Source organism: Sinohyriopsis cumingii, chromosome 1 (genome assembly GCF_028554795.1).
Source record: "Sinohyriopsis cumingii isolate HCF-2022 chromosome 1, ASM2855479v2, whole genome shotgun sequence".
NCBI classification, from domain to species: Eukaryota; Metazoa; Mollusca; class Bivalvia; order Unionida; family Unionidae; genus Sinohyriopsis; species Sinohyriopsis cumingii.
This window is the reverse complement of record NC_142961.1, coordinates 20,615,078-20,635,727: the sequence shown is the minus strand read 5'-3', so window position 1 is coordinate 20,635,727 and position 20,650 is coordinate 20,615,078. Positions and strand designations below refer to the sequence as shown.

Here is a 20,650-nt window from a genome sequence, read left to right as displayed (position 1 = left end):
TAGCAATTTACTCCTGACATTTTGTACGTGCATGGTATACTCTTTACCCACAATGCAAAGCTTAACTCATTCAACCCTGGAGATTCCTGTCATTTTAGTATGAAATGGAGATAACACAATTTTGGGGATACTTTTGAATACATCCAGATAATCAGCTTCCAAGAGATATTTTTAGCCAGTTGTATTAAAACATTGTTTGGATTGGCTATTTTGGGGATACTTTTGAATACATCCAGATAATCAGCTTCCAAGAGATATTTTTAGCCAGTTGTATTAAAAACATTGTTTGGATTGGCTATTTTGGGGATACTTTTGAATGCATCCAGATAATCAGCTTCCAAGAGATATTTTTAGCCAGTTGTATTAAAAACATTGTTTGGCTATTTTGCTTACAGAGGGGTAAAAATTGGACTTTTTATGTTGTATAGACATGTGCAGAGGGGTAAAAATTGGACTTTTTATGTTGTATAGACATGTGCAGAGGGGTAAAAATTGGACTTTTTATGTTGTACAGACATGTGCAGAGGGGTAAAAATTGGACTTTGTATGTTGTATAGACATGTGCAGAGGGGTAAAAATTGGACTTTTTATGTTGTATAGACATGTTGCACTCATCATTTTTGTGTCCTGACCACTTTTTTTTAAACTCCAAATATCAAACTTCTACTTTTGCAAAGGCTTACCTGTCTGTGTGCAGTTTTGACCAGTCTGCTTAAGATACCAAGCCAAAAGTCCGGACACAAGCTTCAGTTACGACAACCGGTAAATTTTAGTCTAGAAAATCTGGTCCAATAAAATTATGGTTTTTCTGCTGTATTTTGTAGAAAGTCTACATTATTTGTTATCATAGAGCTTCATTAGTCTGCTTTTTTGTAATACCAAACAATTTGGTGTATCGTAAATGATGTCATTGGTACAGAGCAGCTTGGAAGTATGGTATAACCTTGTGATGTGTAAATGTGGGGTTAATGATAATCCCAGCTTATTGGGTACCAATTTAGGAATGCATGACAGACCTTGAGAAATCCACAGACTTTTGGGGATGGATAATACCAACCCCACTCACACCACAAGATTTGGCAAGAAAATATAATAAAGATTGAAAGTCATAACCTTTCCTCACTGACTGCTAATTACAGGACTGGATCCCATTAACAGCTCTCTTGGTGAACAGCATATAGACCTTTTTTTATAGTTGATAGGTTCATAGGGTTTTAAGCAGTTCAAGTGGAGAAATCTGCACCTGGGGTTTTGCATAGAATGTGTTTACATTTTCTGTACAGCAGATTGGTACAACTGACATGAGACAGCTTGCTCTTTATGGTTGCAGTGATGCATTTAGTAGGTTGAGGAATCTACATTATAAAGCCTGATGCATTTTTAGTTATCCTTCTCCCATCAGCTAATTTTTAACCTGCTATTAAGAGTGTCGTCAGGATTGTTTGGTTGGTTAATTTCAACATCACTTTTTAACTCATCAATGGCTATATCATGCAGAGAAAATGGGAGCGAAGTGCCTTTCCCAAGGACACACAGAGGCAACCATCACAGGCTGTCCAGGATGGGTACTGAACCCACATCCTATCAATTAAGAGTCAGGTGATCTACTTACTGGGTTACCATACTCCTCTTTCAAGATTAAGCACGAAGTCATTGCTATTGGTTTTTTTGTGGGGTTTTTTTAATTTAAAAATCTTTGCATGTTAAGCAGTATGTATATGTTGAGTTGTGTAATAATATCCAGATCAAGGGCAATGCAGAGGTCATCAGTATTAAAATACAATGTCTGGGCTTAACAGCCATTTCCACATGTGTATCAACCACTGAAACAGGATAACCCATATCTGCCATCTGGGTGGAACAGTATGTGAATTTCTTAGCACCAAACCCCCATTTATCCTGATCTACTGGCACATAATAGGTGATCTGGGTTTAATAATGTTTGCCATTTAGTACTGAACATGGGAATTGCTTGCTAGCTTGGTTTTTAAGGGGACTTAAATTTTGGCTGTACCATTCAGCAGATTTGAAGATAACAAGGCTGGCCTTTCATGAATAATAGGGATTATAACACTGAAGATCATCATGATAGATAGGGAAATTATGTGATAAAAGTTAAATAAATGATAAAGTAATAACTGCTAGTCTGTGTAGATCCTTTTCATGGTTTGGTTGGTTGACTGGTAAGGAAACTTTTCTTTATTTTGCATATACAGTGATGCTTTCCAAGACCAGAACCTTACTAGGCTAAATCAAATTGAAAATGAACCTTACTAGGCCAAATCTTATTGAAAATGAACCGTACTAGGCCAAATCCCATTGAAAACAAACCTTTCTAGGCCCTATCCCATCGAAAATGTACCTTACTAGGCCAAATCCCATTCAAAATGAACCTTACTAGGACAAATCCCACTGAAAATGAACCTTACTAGGCCAGATCCATCGAAAATTAACCTTACTGGGCCAAATGTCAGTGAAAATGAACCTTATTGGACCAAATCCCATTGAAAATGAACCTTACTAGGCCAAATCCATAGAAAATGAACCTTACTGGGCCAAATGTCAGTGAAAATAAACCTTACTAGGCCAAATCCCATTGAAAATGAACCTTACTAGGCCAAATCCCATTGAAAATGAACCTTACCGGGCCAAATGTCAGTGAAAATGAACCTTATTAGAGCAATTTCCATGGAAAATGAAACTTACTAGGTCAAATCCATCAAAAATCAACCTTACTAGGTCAAATCCATCGAAATGAAACTTACTAGGTCAAATCCATCAAAAATCAACCTTACTAGGTCAAATCCATCGAAAATGAACCTTACTAGGCCAGATCCCCTTAAAATTAAACCTTACTGGGCCAAATCCCATTGAAAATGAACCTTACTAGGCCAAATCTCATTGAAAATGAACCTTACTAGGCCAAATCCCATTGAAAATGAACCTTACTTGGCCAAATCCCATTGAAAATGAACCTTGCTAGGCCAAATCTCATTGAAAATGAACCTTACTGGGCCAAATGTAAGTGAAAATGAACCTTATTGGACCAAATCCCATTGAAAATGAACCTTACTAGGCCAAATCCATAGAAAATGAACCTTACTGGGCCAAATGTAAGTGAAAATGAACCTTATTGGACCAAATCCCATTGAAAATGAACCTTACTAGGCCAAATCCATAGAAAATGAACCTTACTGGGCCAAATATCAGTGAAAATAAACCTTACTAGGCTAAATCCCATTGAAAATGAACCTTACAAGGCCAAATCCCATTGAAAATGAACCTTACTAGGCCAAATCCCATTGCAAATGAACCTTACTGTGCCAAATCTCATTGAAAATAAAACTTACTAGGCCAAATGTCAGTGAAAATGAACCTTATTGGACCAAATTCCATGAAAAATGAACCTTACTAGGCCAAATCCCATTGAAAATGAACCTTACTAGGCCAAATCCCATTGAAAATGAACCTTACTAGGCCAAATCCCATTGAAAATGAACCTTACTAGACCAAATTCCATGGAAAATGAATCTTACTAGACCAAATTCCATGGAAAATGAACCTTACTAGGCCAAATCTTATTGAAAATGAACCTTACTAGGCCAAATCCCATTGAAAATGAACCTTACTAGGCCAAATCCATTGAAAATGAACCTTATTAAGCCAGATTCCATTGAAAATAAACCTTGCTCTGCCAAATCCTATTGATAATGAACCATCTGTTTTGGTCACAAATATTTCCTTCTTTATCTTCAATAAATGTTAACTCAGTAAGCTAAAACTGTTATCTGAAAACTGAAGTAAATTTTCGGTCTCAGATGTCACATTTGTACTTTAATGAACCTCATAAAATCAACGTCTAATCATAAAATAGGACCAACCATTAGTGTTTAAATAGCTTGGAGCAAATAAGAAAAAGAAAAAAAACCCACCCCACCCTCCAACTAAAAAAAACAACCATAAGCAACACAGAAGTAGAAAAAAAGTGTAATGCAATCCTAATCATGAATTTTACAGTAGAGCACAGATGATCACATTTAATTTTAAAATGAAAATTGACCCTCAGTTAAAATGAAAACTAAAAACAAATAAAGTTAGGTAGACCACTTTTGTACAATAAATGCTTTCTGCATGGCTTGAAATGATGAGATTATTGATTATTACATTACAATTTTATTGATATGGTGTCACTATGTACTTTTTGGGTGTATCGTATGTAGTTCTTTGAATTTTGCAAGAGATTGGATGTAAAATGAAATGGTTGAGACATTTACTTCACACACACACACACACACACACACATACATACATATTTACACACATACACAAACACAAACACGACTAAGAGAAGCAGAAGGAAATGTAGAAAATTAATCAATAATTATTTCTTGTAGCAATTTGTAATTGCTTCCACACTTTGTTAAAAAAATATCAGTCATCCTTAATTTGATCCTGGGGTATTTTGGTCTTGAGAGATATCATGTACATGTACATCAGACATGAAAAACACACAAATATCATTACCGTCCAGTCATTATAATTTAGATACATTTTGGAATATTTATGATTTTTTTTTTGTCACTTCCTGAATTGCTATTGGCATATTACTGGTATACAGTGCAGTGTCCACATGAAACATATATGAAGTAAACAAAATGCTATGAATGCCATTTTAGCACTAAATTCATTCGCAACAGTATATGCTGACAAAAACTGTGATTTACAATACTTTTAATTTGTTATAAAAAGCAATTCATTATAATATGACAAATATATTATCTTGAGATTCCCCATGGGTATGACAGTTTTTGTGTTGATTTAACATGAGATTCCAAATATCCCATGGGTATGATGGTTTTTGTGTTGATTTAAGATGAGATTCCAAATATCCCATGGGTTTGATGGTTTTTGTGTTGATTTAAGATGAGATTCCAAATATCCCATGAGTATGATGGTTTTTGTTTTGATTTAAGATGAGATTCCAAATATCCCATGAGTATGATGGTTTTTGTTTTGATTTAAGATGAGATTCCAAATATCCCATGGGTATGATGGTTTTTGTGTTGATTTAAGATGAGATTCCAAATATCCCATGAGTATGATGGTCTTTGTGTTGATTTAAGATGAAATTCCAAATATCCCATGAGTATGATGGTCTTTGTGTTGATTTAAGATGAAATTCCAAATATCCCATGAGTATGATGGTTTTTGTGTTGATTTAAGATGAAATTCCAAATATCCCATGAGTATGATGGTTTTTGTGTTGATTTAAGATGAGATTCCAAATATCCCATGGGTATGATGGTTTTTGTGTTGATTTAAGATGAGATTCCAAATATCCCATGGGTATGATGGTTTTTGTGTTGATTTAAGATGAGATTCCAAATATCCCATGAGTATGATGGTTTTTGTTTTGATTTAAGATGAGATTCCAAATATCCCATGGATATGATGGTTTTTGTTTTGATTTAAGATGAGATTCCAAATATCCCATGGATATGATGGTTTTTGTGTTGATTTAAGATGAGATTCCAAATATCCCATGGGTATGATGGTTTTTGTGTTGATTTAAGATGAGATTCCAAATATCCCATGGGTATGATGGTTTTTGTGTTGATTTAAGATGAGATTCCAAATATCCCATGGATATGATGGTTTTTGTGTTGATTTAAGATGAGATTCCAAATATCCCATGGGTATGATGGTTTTTGTGTTGATTTAAGATGAGATTCCAAATATCCCATGGGTATGATGGTTTTTGTATTGATTTAAGATGAGATTCCAAATATCCCATGGGTATGATGGTTTTTGTATTGATTTAAGATTAGATTCCAAATATCCCATGGGTATGATGGTTTTTGTGTTGATTTAAGATGAGATTCCAAATATCCCATGGGTATGATGGTTTTTGTGTTGATTTAAGATGAGATTCCAAATATCCCATGGGTATGATGGTTTTTGTGTTGATTTAAGATGAGATTCCAAATATCCCATGGGTATGATGGTTTTTGAGTTGATTTAAGATGAAATTCCAAATATCCCATGGGTTTGATGGTTTTTGAGTTGATTTAAGACGAAATTCCAAATATCCCATGGGTTTGATGGTTTTTGTTTTGATTTAAGATGAGATTCCAAATATCCCATGAGTATGATGGTCTTTGTTTTGATTTAAGATGAGATTCCAAATATCCCATGGGTATGATGGTTTTTGTGTTGATTTAAGATGAGATTCCAAATATCCCATGGGTATGATGGTTTTTGTGTTGATTTAAGATGAGATTCCAAATATCAAATGGGTATGATGGTTTTAGTGTTGATTTAAGATGAGATTCCAAATATCCCATGGGTTTGATGGTTTTTGTGTTGATTTAAGATGAGATTCCAAATATCTCATGGGTATGATGGTTTTTGTATTGATTTAAGATGAGATTCCAAATATCCCATGGGTATGATGGTTTTTGTGTCGATTTAAGATGAGATTCCAAATATCCCATGGGTATGATGGTTTTTGTATTGATTTAAGATGAGATTCCAAATATCCCGTGGGTATGATGGTTTTTGTGTTGATTTAACATGATATTCCAAATATCCCATGGGTATGATGGTTTTTGTGTTGATTTAACAGCATTTTAGCACATTAATGGATATTTCATGCCATGGAAATGGGAGCTGCTATAAAAATGCCTTATCCAAGGACACACTGAGGCAGGTGAACTGGGCTGGATTTGGCAGGCATCAGACCAGTGACCTCTGTATTACAAGTCTGTTGCTCTACCCAGTGAGCTGCCATTAAGGGTGTGTAGTTTGGTGTACACATGTACTGTACTCAGATGAGTGTGTATTCAAGCTAGGCATACACACATACTTTACTCAGATGAGTGTGTATTCAAGCTAGACATACACACCTACTGTACTCTGATGAATGTGTATTCAAGCTAGTCATACCTACTGTACTCAGATGAGCATGTATTCAAGCTAGGCATACACACCTACTGTACTCAGATGAGTGTGTATTCAAGCTAGTCATACACACCTACTGTACTCAGATGAATGTGTATTCAAGCTAGGCATACACACCTACTGTACTCAGATGAATGTGTATTCATGCTAGTCATACACACCTACTGTACTCAGATGAGCATGTATTCAAGCTAGGCGTACACACCTACTGTACTCAGATGAATGTGTATCCATGGTAGTCATACACACCTACTGTACTCAGATGAATGTGTATTCAAGCTAGGCATACACACCTACTGTACTCAGATGAATGTGTATTCAAGCTAGGCATACACACCTACTGTACTCAGATGAATGTGTATTCAAGCTACGCATGCACACCTACTGTATTCAGATGAGTGTTTGTTCATGCTAGTCATACACACCTACTGTACTCAGATGAATGTGTATTCAAGCTAGGCGTGCACACCTACTGAACAAGATGAATGTGTATTCAAGCGAAAAGAGCTTCAAAATATTCCTAAACCTATTGCAGACTTAAGTGTATCAAGTAAACAAAACATTAATTAGGTATTCATCAGGTAAACAAAACATTAATTAGGTATACCCGAGCTACAGATACCACCATTTTGCATTGGAACAGGCCACTTAAGGATCCCATTACATATCAGCTTGTAAGTATATGTTACAGTGTAGTAATTATTATAGCACACTGAAAAGTGGTGCTGATATATTGTGGTATATGTTGTCAGTATGGAGTGATTTGTAATTGGAACATTACAGAGTGAATATCAGTTACCTTTTACTCTGTTGGCTGCTGTAGTTTTTCTTATCATCAATACATAGTTCATGAGCAATCACACCAGAAATTCTTTTTGCTCATACACTGCTGTAAATCCATTTACCATTTTGACAGTATAACTGATAAGGTGATTTTTATGATCTTTTACAAGGGACATACTGTTGCTTTTGCAACTTTAACTTTAGTCTAACATTTTTTTGTAAGAAGCAGATATGGTTATTCTATGCTGGGTCAAGCAAATTTCATAAGTTAAATGGAAGCCCAGCTCTTAAATTCAGTATGATAGAAAAAGCATAAAAGTCTATTTGCTTTGAAACTGCCTTCACACACGCACACACACACACACACACACACTGCAAAAATTATTGAAAATAAAGATAATGAAATGCCATGATTTTTTTTGCCTACAATTGAATTGTGAAGAAGATATTTTGAAGAAAAGAACACCGGAGTCCAAGAATGGGAGTACTGAGCAGGGATGTAAAATGTTGGATAGATTATTTTGCATTTAAATTTAAATAGGATGGGTTGTTTTCAAATGCGTTGAACATGTACTCATATGATATCAAAGTGGCAAGAATGTCGCTGTGGCACATGCATCTTTTCAGTCAATTCATAATGAACTTGATGCACAAGAAAGCAAGGTTTGGAGAACATTTCCTGAAAATTAAAAAGTCCAAACTAGATGAAATGGGAGGATTTGGTGGTAGGGCCATCATTTTACATTGTTAGTTGCTGCAAAGAACACACTCATTATAGTAGTTAAATATCCGTTTGGGATGGAATGCGTCTTTGAGGCTACTTAGGTTAGTTTTACTATTGAATTGTAATTATTTCGCTTTGTCTTTGTATCATACATTACTTGGCTAACTAAATTCAACATATATTAGCCCAGACTAAGAATCCTCCTAGCCTTAAGGCTTTGGGCACAAGAGTTATTTTTATACCTTGCTGTATCTGTAAAAGTAAGGAGTCAGGACTGCTTTACACCAATCCTCAGAAGGAATGCATTTAAAGGACTGCTTTACCCCAGTCCTCGGAAGGAATACATTTAAAGGACTGCTTTAGCCCAATCCTCGGAAGGAATACATTTAAAGGACTGCTTTAGCCCAATCCTTTGAAGGAATACATTTAAAGGACTGCTTTAGCCCAATCCTTTGAAGGAATACATTTAAAGGACTGCTTTAGCCCAATCCTCGGAAGGAATACATTTAAAGGACTGCTTTAGCCCAATCCTTTGAAGGAATACATTTAAAGTGCATGTATAAAATGTCCAGTTTTTCAGTACACTGTTTCTGATGAAGACTTCAAACTTTAAAGGGGAGACGTTTTAGTGATTCGCATTCACAAATCCCTATGCTTTTCATATATTGCTGGACCATAAACAGCATTATTTTATACCCCCTAGGCTCCTTCCTCTGTAATTCCCCCAAAGTAAACCATTGACCCTTAATGTTGACAGAGTAGTCATATAGTCTCTACTGTGAAACCAGTGTAGAAAGACCAGATACAGGTAGGTGACCAGATAAAAGTGGCTACTGAGAGTACATGATCTTTGTTTGAAGGTAAAAATTGACTTGAAGGTAAAAACTGACTTGTATACAATCATAAATGAAAGGCAGGAAAATTGGTCTTTATACACAGGTGATCTTTACATGCATGTGTTTGCCAGGGAAAGTTTGACGATTTAATGTTTAGTTATTTGGTCTTTGGGCTAAGATTGCATAAAGAAGATTTTTTGAAGTTTTAAAAATATGATTAATGTTAGCAAAATTTTACTGTGTACATTTGACCCTTTTGATCCCCAGACTCCTTCCAGGAACCAGGAAATATGTCGCCAAAAATGAACCCTCTTGCAAATGGGTATAATCTGGAAAAAATTTGGTGCTTCATGGCAAAACAACACAAGTAGGTCATTTACTGCAGAGGCAGTTAGAGTAAAGTGCCTTGCCCAATAATACACCGTGGTAACCAACCTAGGTTGATCCATGGTAGGATTCAAACCTGTATCCTTTTAGTCATGAGACTGGCAACTAACCACGACTCCTTGAGTCCACGGAGGTTAATATAAACAAGTAAAATAGCAAATCAACTCAAATTCAGATTTTGTTGTTGTTGTAGGGTTTAACACCATTTTTCAGCACACTATAGGCTATACATGGCGGCCAGCATTAATAGTGGAGGAAGAACCCGGGAAAACAGTGGAAAGGACCACCGACCCACGAGAAGCTACTGGCAAATTCAGATTTTGTAGAAAGAGACAACTTTGTGTATATATATATATATATATATATATATATATATATAGAGAGAGAGAGAGAGAGAGAGAGAGAGAGAGAGAGAGAGTTTATCTCTTTGTTTTATAGAAAACTCCAGGATTTTATTGATCATCTTGCAATGTTGAGGAATTTCCATCATGAATTTATTCATTGGAAATAAAAACACTTTTGGCAATTAGAAAAAATTATCTAATAATTTTTATAGAAAACAAAAAGGTTCTCATTACACAGTACATATCTACTCAACATTTCAATCAGTGTCATTTAGCATTTATTATCTAATTATCTGTGGTTTCTCCTTTGAGGTTGAAGATGACTATGAGATTACTAACTGGTTTGGTTTCTGTGAGCATGTTAGTGGCTGATCAAGCAAGTCTGAACTGTCTGTGGCACACCAGACAGGAGATTCTGCTTCATGTTGCTTGACCAACAGAGGATGTGCTGCATTGTTACTTGTATTTATGTACTGCCTCTGCAATTTTGCTCAGTTCATAGTCGTAGCTCCAGTATGGATGATACTGTGGCAGTATGGATGATCCTCTGGCAGTATGGATGATACTATAGCAGTACGAATGATACTTTGGCAGTATGGATGATGCTTTTTCAGTATGGATGATACTGTGGCAGTATGGATGATACTGTGGCAATATGGATGATACTTTGGCAGTATGGATGATGCTTTAGCAGTATGGGTGATACTGTGGCAGTATGGATTATACTGTGGCAGTATAGGTGATACTGTGGCAGTATGGATGATACTTTGGCTTATGGATGATACTGTATCAGTATGGATGATGCTGTGGCTTATGGATGATACTATATCAGTATGGATGATATCAGTATGGATGATGCTGTGGCTTATGGATGATACTATATCAGTATGGATGATACTATATCAGTATGGATTATACTGTGGCAGTATGGATGATACTTTGGCAGTATGGATGATACTGTGGCAGTATGGATGATGCTTTGGCAGTATGGGTGATACTGTGGCAATATGGATGATACTGTGGCAGTATGGATGATACTATAGCAGTATGGATGATATCAGTATGGATGATACTGTGGCAGTATGGATCATACTGTGGCAGTATGGATGATGCTTTGGCAGTATGGATGATACTGTGGCAGTATGGATGATACTGTGGCAGGTAGAATGATCCTACATAAGATCAATATTGAAGTGTTTCTGGGATGACTTTAGGGGGTCTGTGATGCATTTTCTAACCGCCGAGAGATCGTTTATTCTCATTCAGCAGGCCATAGGCCTTTGGTGGTTGGTCATTTGAAATCTCATTGATGTGGCCTGCCAATCTCATCTCTGTTTTCATCAGCAGAGTTTGGATGCTTGGAATGCCTGCTCATATGAGAACAGCAGTATCTGGGATCCTGCTCTGCCATCTTATCCTCATCATTTCCCTCAGGCAGCCTATGTGAAAATGTTTTAAATCATGGCATAGCATCTGTACACCATCCTTGTTTTGCTCGCAATCAGCAGGGATGGCAACAGAGTGGTGTTGTAGATCTTTTGTTTTGTTTACAGGCCTATGCCACCTTGCTTCCACACTTCTGTGCTTAGTATGCCAAAATCTACACTTGCTTGGGCAATTGTGGCATTGGTTTCATTATCGATTTTGTCTGCATATGACAGTTTAATATTGAGGTAGAAGAACTTGTCGAATGTCAAAGGCTATTCACTGTGATATAAGATTGGTGCATCACCTCTGTTGTTACTGAATGTGAGACCAGAAATGTCACCTAACTGAAGAAAAATTATCCTTACACTGTTGCATGTCAGACTCCTGGAACAGTCATCAGCAACTGAAGAAAAATGGGTCTTACACTGTTGCATGTCAGTCTCCTGGAACAGTCATCAGCAACTGAAGAAAAATGGTCCTTACACTGTTGCATGTCAGACACCTGGAACAGTCATCAGCAGCTGAAGAAAACTGGTCCTTACACTGTTGCATGTCAGACTCCTGGAACAGTCATCAGCAACTGAGGAAAAATAGTCCTTACACAGTTGCATGTCAGACTCCTGGAACAGTCATCAGCAACTGAGGAAAAATAGTCCTTACACAGTTGCATGTCAGACTCCTGGAACAGTCATCAGCAAACAGATCACAAACAGTCACTTTATGTAACTTTAGCTTCATCCATAATCACTTCAGATTAAACAACTTGTTGATTTCATTGTATAGTCATTTAAGGCATCTGTTAGCATGGCAGAGAATATAATACTGAAGAGGGTTTGGGACAGTAGGTAGCCTTTGTTGATTCCATTGATGACTGGGAATGATTGAAATGAGGCATCATAACCTTAAAGTTAAAATTCTTCCTGGATGAGAGCTAGCAGTCACAGTCATGGGTTGGGTCAACTTGTTTCAACTGATTACTCACTGTTATAAATACTATTGTGTAAGTAATATAAACAAACTACCTTAGTCATTCACAAATGTAATTTAAGATAGCAACCAAGCTAACAGATTTCCTGATGAATTCAAAGCTTTGTTTTATAAGTATGGATCATTATGAAGAATCAAGTCCAAACTTTGTATTGAACTCAAAATATCTAATTTGGAAATCAGATTTGCTCAGAAGTTTACTGTTACTTGCAGTAATACCACAGCATCAATATTTCACCAATAAAACAGTCTGAAAAAATTGAGTGTCAGTGATGACAGTATTTATGCAAAATAAACGACTTTACTTTTTGAAAGGAATCCTGTTTTGTTGTGCAAAAAACAGGGATGTAATACACAGTGCTTTGCAGGTACACAAGTCACATATGTACTTGATGTGAAACCTGTTGAAGTTATGTTTTTCATCATCTTTAATAGATTGGTTATTTTGAAAATAAAGGAAGTTTATGAAGAAAAAAAACCCAGACAGTTTCAGTAGAAAAACCTGTTTAATGACAACTTTTCACAAAGCAGTTATATCATGAGTATTATGCCATTAAATGGTGCTGCTACTCCCCACTCATGGTCTTCTCAAAGTCTAGTCAGGATAGCCTGCCCCTTCTTGCTTCATTTGGTAACTTGTGCAGTCGCTTATAGTGTGGCCTACATGCATGTGTGTGTGTGTGTGTGTATTTGGACCCCTTTGTCTTGAGGCAGAGGTGTATTCAGATGGAATTTGATCAACATCATAGATGTTAAAAACTTTAAAATTAAAATAAAAAATGTAAAAAAAATGCATTTTTTTCTCAATAAATAAAAAACGAAAAAAAGAAGGTTCCAGTAGTTTTTAGGCAACAAAAAAATCAATATTTTACTTATTTACACGCGACATACCAGTTTTAAAGTTTCAGTGATACAAATATGAAAAAATGTCAAAAGTTTTAAACCATAGTCCAGGTAACATTGAAATTTTTTTCACTCAATGTCGTTATCACCATCTGACTGATCTGACCACTCTATGGTTTCCTCCATATAATAACCTGTATGGCCGATGATAAAAAAAATGGAAGTACCAAATATAAAAAACGCAAAAAAATAAAAAACGTAAAAAAAACGCGTTTTTCGAGGTAAAATAAAAAATAATGAAATAATTGAATCCATCTGTTTTGCTTTCTGTTTTTGTCTACTTTAATATTTAATGACATCTTTGCCTGTTACCAAGCCAAATTAAAACAATAACAACAACAGTCATCTAAATCCAGTTATATGAGACTAATGAGGTCTTGTGTGAACTTTGTTTTGGGATTTAGAAATCTAATTTGACTGTTGGTATTGTCATCTCTGCTTATGAAAGAACTGTGCATGGCCATGTTCCTTTAATGATGAAGATGGAGTATAAGTAATGAAGGGCTGTAGCCTTCATGGTCCAAGTATCAAAAATAGGGTGGCAAGAGTCAGAGGAAACTTGGACTGTAGCCTTCAGTAACCTGTTAAGCGAAAAGCCGCAATCTTTTCAATAAGAATCTCTCAGAAGCATTTTATTCCCAATGAAAATCACCCAGACATTTGTCAATTTAATTTAATTAAATTTGAATATGTTGATTAATACATAGAGGCTTTCTTTCTATACCATGTTCTTTATAAACTTGCAGTACAGCATGTTACTTTTTCAAGATAAATTGATTGACAGTAAATACTGGTAGAAATAGTTTTGATCAATGTAAATATTTAGATTTGTGAGAAGATTGATTTTTGAGTGAGTCTTTGAATGTTTGGTGAATTAACTGTTTAAAAGTCTGCATAAAGAATAATTAGCATTGTATAGTTTATATTTTGCTTTGTATTTTGTACAATGCTGCCACACAAGGTAAACAAATGAATATTCAGATTTTCTGTCCTTTTATTCATGATATACTATTTGAATGTTGAGTTGTTTGCTTCAATTCAATGACAAACTAGTCAGACAAAACTGCAACCAAATCTTTCACACTTCGTGGACCATTTTCTAATAGCTAGTCTGATAAAGCTGCAACCAAGTGTTTCACACTTCATGTGCATGGACCATTTTCTCCTCGTAACAAGCTTGATTTATGTAAATTTTGGTTCATTACCATGAAGAAAGTTCATTTAATAATGAGAGGATACCATGTATACTCGCTCATAAGTCGAGTCCAACTGCAAACTGCACAGACCCAGATTTGCCAGCATATACGGGTCTATGCAGTTGTTAGGAGTAATCAGTAGAACAAACAAGAGACCCAGATTCACAGGTGCATTATGTTATGGTAGATCAGGATCTTTGTCATTCGCAGTTTGACTGGACTTATAAGCATGTATATACAGTATGCACACTTGAGGTAACTATAGAAATATGCTGAAAATTTCTTGACTAAAATGATAGCAGACATAAACTGTATGTTTAAGTGGCCTATAGTTACATTGTAAAGTATAGAGTGGGCATGTCAGTTAGTAACACTGTTCCATCTCTTAAAGAAAGGGGAACAAAAAATATGCTTAAATTCAACATGGGGATAGACTTAAAAAAAATGAAGCATGGACCCCTCAGGGGACAGTTATGATAATGTTTACTGGGAAAGTAGTATAACAACCCATGGACCTTTTTCCAAGCTTGGGGTTACATTTCAGCAAATTGAACTTTCCAAAAGTACTCTACTGAGGACACAGACATGCCAGTTCTGGCTAAAACCACTTAGATATTTAGCTTGAAGAAAAAAAGAAGACAAAGGTATAATTAAACTTGACAGTACTGTTAATAATTTATTAAAAGTATAAAATTAAAACATAAAGGTCACTTTTTAGACTGATCACACTATGACCTTGTCAGAAGATTTTGCGCAGTTTATCATTTGTAAGTATGTTTGTTTATTTCCTTAGAAATATATGTATATAGTTAAGTTTATCATTTGTAGGTATGTTTGTTTATTTCCTTAGAAATATATGTATATAGTTCAGTTTATCATTTGTAAGTATGTTTGTTTATTTCCTTAGAAATATATGTATATAGTTCCTGTATGGAGGTCATAATTATATTACTCACTATTCAGTATTGTGCTCTGGCTTACTTGAAAACATTTTGTTGCTCCATTATTGACAAGATTTGTGAAATTTGTAACGACACTTGCATGCTAAGACAGAAAAAATTATTTCCCCAGCACTTGCTACAGTCACAACACTAATTATAGAATTTATACACCTGAAATTAGAAATCAATATAACTTGGAATGAAATAAAGACCAAAGTTTCCCCCCGTTTTTGAATACAGATATGATAATTGTAGAATGTTTTAGAAGATGCAGGTGCAGACTTGTTTTTTTTTCTCAAATGTTTAATAGGTTATTTATAATACAAATAAATTACCAGCCTATCATATAAAAGCCCATCCCAGCTGATACTGGTTGAATACATGCTACATAAGGAAATTTGCTCAGACATGTGATTTGTGTGATGTCATCCAGCAGTTTCCATTATGGATGACTCACTTTATACTTCCTCTTTATCAAACCGCCATCTCAAATTACAAACCATGCAGTAAATACAGCTACAGATGCAGTGGACTCCATGTGCAGTAGAGCTCTGATGTGAATTATTCATGAAGAGCCAGAATGTTGGTTAGGTTGTGTGAGGTTAGTTTTGTTTTTGTCAGTTTTAATGGCACTTAAAGACAGTATTGGGTATATCATGCCAAGGAAATGGGATCTAAGTGCCTTTTCCAATGACTGGCTGAGGCAGCCAACACTTGCTAGTGAACCTAAGTGCCTTTTCCAATGACACACCAAGGCAGCCAACACTGGCTATCCTGGGTTGGTATCAAACCTGCAACCATTTAATTACATGTCCAACACTCTACCATCTGTGTTGCTGCAGCTATTGTACTATATATAGAAATTGCAACATTGACAATGGGAATTTTCCTTTGAAATATTTAACTTTTCTCACATCAATATTTAGATTTTGACAACAGATAAACTAAATTGATTTGCGGTGGACCAGTTGTGTTGAACTAGTACCACAGCATGTGAGCATCTTGATTAACAATAGTTTGGGCACTTGTGTGATTGATAACATCCCAGTGTTACATCATTGCTATTGGTCATGTGTGGGCCTGTAAAAGGGGTATCTGTTGTCCAGGATAAATATATTTTTGATGGCACTTTTAACACAGTATTGGCTTATCTTGCTAAAGAACTGGGAGTTATATGTCTTTCCCTGGGTGGGCATCAAACCCACAACCCTTGAGTTAAAGTCCAGTGTTCAACCAACTGAGCTTCTGTGGCTCAGCAATATAACTACATTGTAAGTTCTTTTTCTCTGTATATAGTACAGAGAGACAAAACCAGATCATTTGAGCATTACTCTTTTAGACTGAGTTTTACAGATATTGTATTTTTTTTCTGTTGTATCTGATAGTACAAAATTTGAAAGCATTTTGAGAATTTACTAGGACCCCACTCTGTGAAGTTGGCGAGGTCCCAAGATAAGAATGTTGTCCTTCCATGTGTCTATTTGCACATCTGTCCATCCATAAACAATCTGGTTTCTGCAAGATAACTTGAAATATGTGTTGTTGGATTTCAATCCAAATTGGGTTGAGGCTTTATATGACTTTGCATGACTCATTTCCAAAACGTCATATACAGAAGTCATTGACCCTGTTCACCCACCTTAACCTTTGTTTCCACAGCGTAACTATAGAGTTTGGGATTTCTACCAAAATTTGAAATGCAGCTTTATATTAAAGAGACCTTTTAATGAACTTGAATTCCAGCTTCAGCAGCTTCATTTACAGGAATTATGGTTCCTAATTACCCACTGTAACTCTGACTACAAATAGGATTGTCCTAACTACCCACTGTAACTCTGACTACAAATAGGATTGTCCTAATTACCCACTGTAACTCTGACTACAAATAGGATTGTCCTAACTACCCACTGTAACTCTGACTACAAGTAGGATTGTCCTAACTACCCACTGTAACTCTGACTACAAATAGGATTGTTTGATTTCAACCAGTTTTACATGCAGCTTCATTTCTAGGACTTGTAGTCCTTGTTGCCAGTCCTTCATTTCTTGGACTTGTAGTCCTTGTTGCCAGTCCTTCATTTCTAGGACTTGTAGTCCTTGTTGCCATCCTTCATTTCTAGGACTTGTAGTCCTTGTTGCCAGTCCTTCTACATCAGGTTTCAACAGCATAATTCCACAATTATTGGATTTCAATTAAATTTGGTATGAAGCTTTGTGTTGATGAGATGTTGAATAAATCTGTCATTCCTCGTAATTTGTTGCTGGTCCTGATTGGCTATCTGCCTAGCATTTGATTTGCAATATAACTTTTCCAATGATTGTTGGATTTCATACACCAGTATGTATGGTAAACAACTTTATATGGACGTGATTTTCAATCTCATGTTTCCCTGTGTTCCATGCCATCATTTTCAGGAGTCATGGCCCTTGAGTGTTTGTCCTTCTTAACATTACCTGAGATTCTTCGATTTCAAAAGGATTTGGTGTGCAGCAGAGTATAATTGACAGGTTTATTTTCCAGATGTGCCCGTCACAAGATTAATTGTAATGTTCCAGAATTATAATTAGTGGAATGATCACCCATTTTTCTCCAGCGTTTGTTTTACCACCCAAGGATTATCCTGGATTTCAATCAGATTTTATATGAGTCTTAAATCTTTAACAAATTTGATTGCCATCATGTTTCATCATCATTTTGAGGAGTTATTGGCTATTATTGTTGGACTGATGCCATTTGTTCCACAATGTTCAGCTGTTTTAGGCTGTGCAGAACAAATTGTAACAAGCAGAGTCCTTGATGATGTACCCATCACTTATAGTTTTGTTTAATTACAAAATGAAAGCATTTCTTTGATTAGCACAGCTAATTGTAAATTCAAAGTTCATAATTAACTTCATTCTTTCATTTTTGCTTATATAGGAACATGTTTTTAGTCAACAGTTTAATCACATAGTATTTTGAATGTGTTCTGGGGCAGTGCTGCTTTTATTCGATTCACTTAAATCTTACTTTTTTCCCCAGCAATGGTAACTCATTTGGTTGAGCGTCAGACTTGTACCAGGTAAGCCAAGTTTCATGAGAGTGAGACACGCCTGGGTCAGCTGACTTATTGTGTCCTTAGGGAAGGCACTTAGCTGCTCATTTCCTCAGCATGATATATCCAATAATATGTTTAAAATGCCATCAGAACCAACAAAAAACATAAAATATTAAAATTTAAGGACAGATGCTCTGTGCATAGAAGCTAAACGTGAAAGGGGAAGTTAGATGAGCCTGAGGGACTCGCAGTGTCCCTAAGGAACTGGTGTTATCTAAAGACAGGTTTTACTGTTAAGCAGTGAAATATGAGGATAGGAAATCATGTTATTGCTGTGCTGTTATCTTGTTATTACTGAATGGAAAGTCATATTGGCATAGCATTTTCACCAGAAGACTGTTTATGATGTCTAGTTGGTCCTACATGAAAATTGTTCTGCTTGGAGATCGAGTATGGCACTACATATACAATCATGAAATCTTGTAATTACTACTAAATATTTTTTTTATAGGGGGACATTATTGTAGGAAGTTTGCTATGAGGTGCATATTATGCCAGGATAATCTCAGCACTAAATCACCTTCATGCTGGAAAATGCAGTACCAGAAACTTGATCTTGCTATTGTAGCTTGTTAACCTTCATTTGTGTCTGCGCTGAACAACACCATACCAAAAAAACTAGGTCTTACTACTGTAGCTTGGGAAATACTTGAGATTTGAGCCTCTTGTACTTATACTAGTATACTGTAGTTGTTAGTTGTATGGAGGTTAACTTGTTTCTGACCCAGATTTACACTACCTCTAATTGAAAATGTTGGATGTGGAATGCATTGCTTGATTTGCAGCCATAACACTATTACAGAAACCTCTGATCACAACAGCTACAATACAGCAGTAAGGTAGTTGGTGTTATTGGTATCTGTATTAACCATCAATTGACTTTAATCAATTTCCTGTCAGATAAATTTACATTCAGCCACAAATATTTGATTTCCAAAAAGCCTCAAGGCCACAACATATTCAAACATTCTTCCGTGCAAGACTAATGAACATTACCTCCCTGTTGATTGGACTTGTTACCAAATTCTTGGTGCACTTTTAAGATTCTGTGGGAGTCACTGTAGCTCTTTTAGCTCAACATTAGACCATGATGCAAGGGTTGCAGGTTTGATCCCTGCCTAAGACAGATCAGGTTGACTGCCTGGGTGAGTCCTTTGAAAAGTCATTTTGTTCTCATTTCCTGTGTGATATAGCCATTTCAGCCAACAGAGAAACAAAAAAAAAAAGAAGCAGATTCATTGAATCTAAACAAATTAAAACTTGTGACACGTTACTTTTTGACATTTCTAATTTCTACTAGCATTGACATTGCATGATCTTGTGTGTACCAAAAATAAACATGTAAGCATTTGATTATGTACTGGTTTGCAGTTGGCACCATCTTAGCCAACTACAACCTACACCAACATGGGACAATAATTTAGTGCCAGACTTGTACATAATTGTGTCACTTGGCCAATAAGGTCTCTTCCACATTTTGATTTTGGGTACATCTGCCTCAGATGGCTGAAATACCATCCAAAATCAGTGTTATGTACTTCATGCTTGGAGCAAAATGTGGTCTTCATGAGATGAATTCTGCTGATATTATCAGTGAACATGACAGAACTGTAAATTAGAGAATTCATCTAAATAAAATCAATATGGATACCCCATCTGTCAAACAATATCAGTAAATACAACAGCAACAACAACAGTAATCACCCACCCACCCCATTAAAATCATTAAGGATAGATTATAAAATGTTTAATGAGGGTTATAAATTGGTCCCTGTTCAAAGCTATGCATTTATTTCTTGGGATTGTGAATGACTAAGGAAGTCAGAGATGTTGTAAGTCAAAAGATTTAATTGAATTAAAGTAAAAGATGGAGTTTTATATTGTAACAGTTATATTGTCCCATAAAATTTGATCACATTATTTGCAAATTATCTACTGATAACAGCATGAACATCGCTGAAGTTTGAGCAAGAATTACCTTCCCTGATGCATGTACAGCAACCATGGCATGATAAATACACTGAAACAGAGATTTTGATGTTAGAGAATTGCAAAAGATCAAA

The 20,650-nt window shown here is 35.8% G+C and overlaps 1 protein-coding gene across 6 annotated transcripts in view; it reads left to right on the top strand.

The window, feature by feature from the left end:
• The window catches only part of LOC149806525 (TLC domain-containing protein 4-B-like), a 93,607-nt gene that overhangs the window by 12,097 nt on the left and 60,860 nt on the right, over positions 1 to 20,650 (top strand). The window contains exon 1 of one of the 6 annotated variants that reach the window (XM_089954193.1): positions 741 to 762. The exons of 4 other annotated variants lie outside the window; for them this stretch is intronic. The gene's annotated coding sequence lies outside the window, so the exon portion shown is untranslated. Of the gene's footprint in view, positions 1 to 740; positions 763 to 15,944; positions 16,091 to 20,650 lie in introns of those variants that run through there. One more of the 6 variants, XM_089954191.1, reaches the window with a different exon arrangement.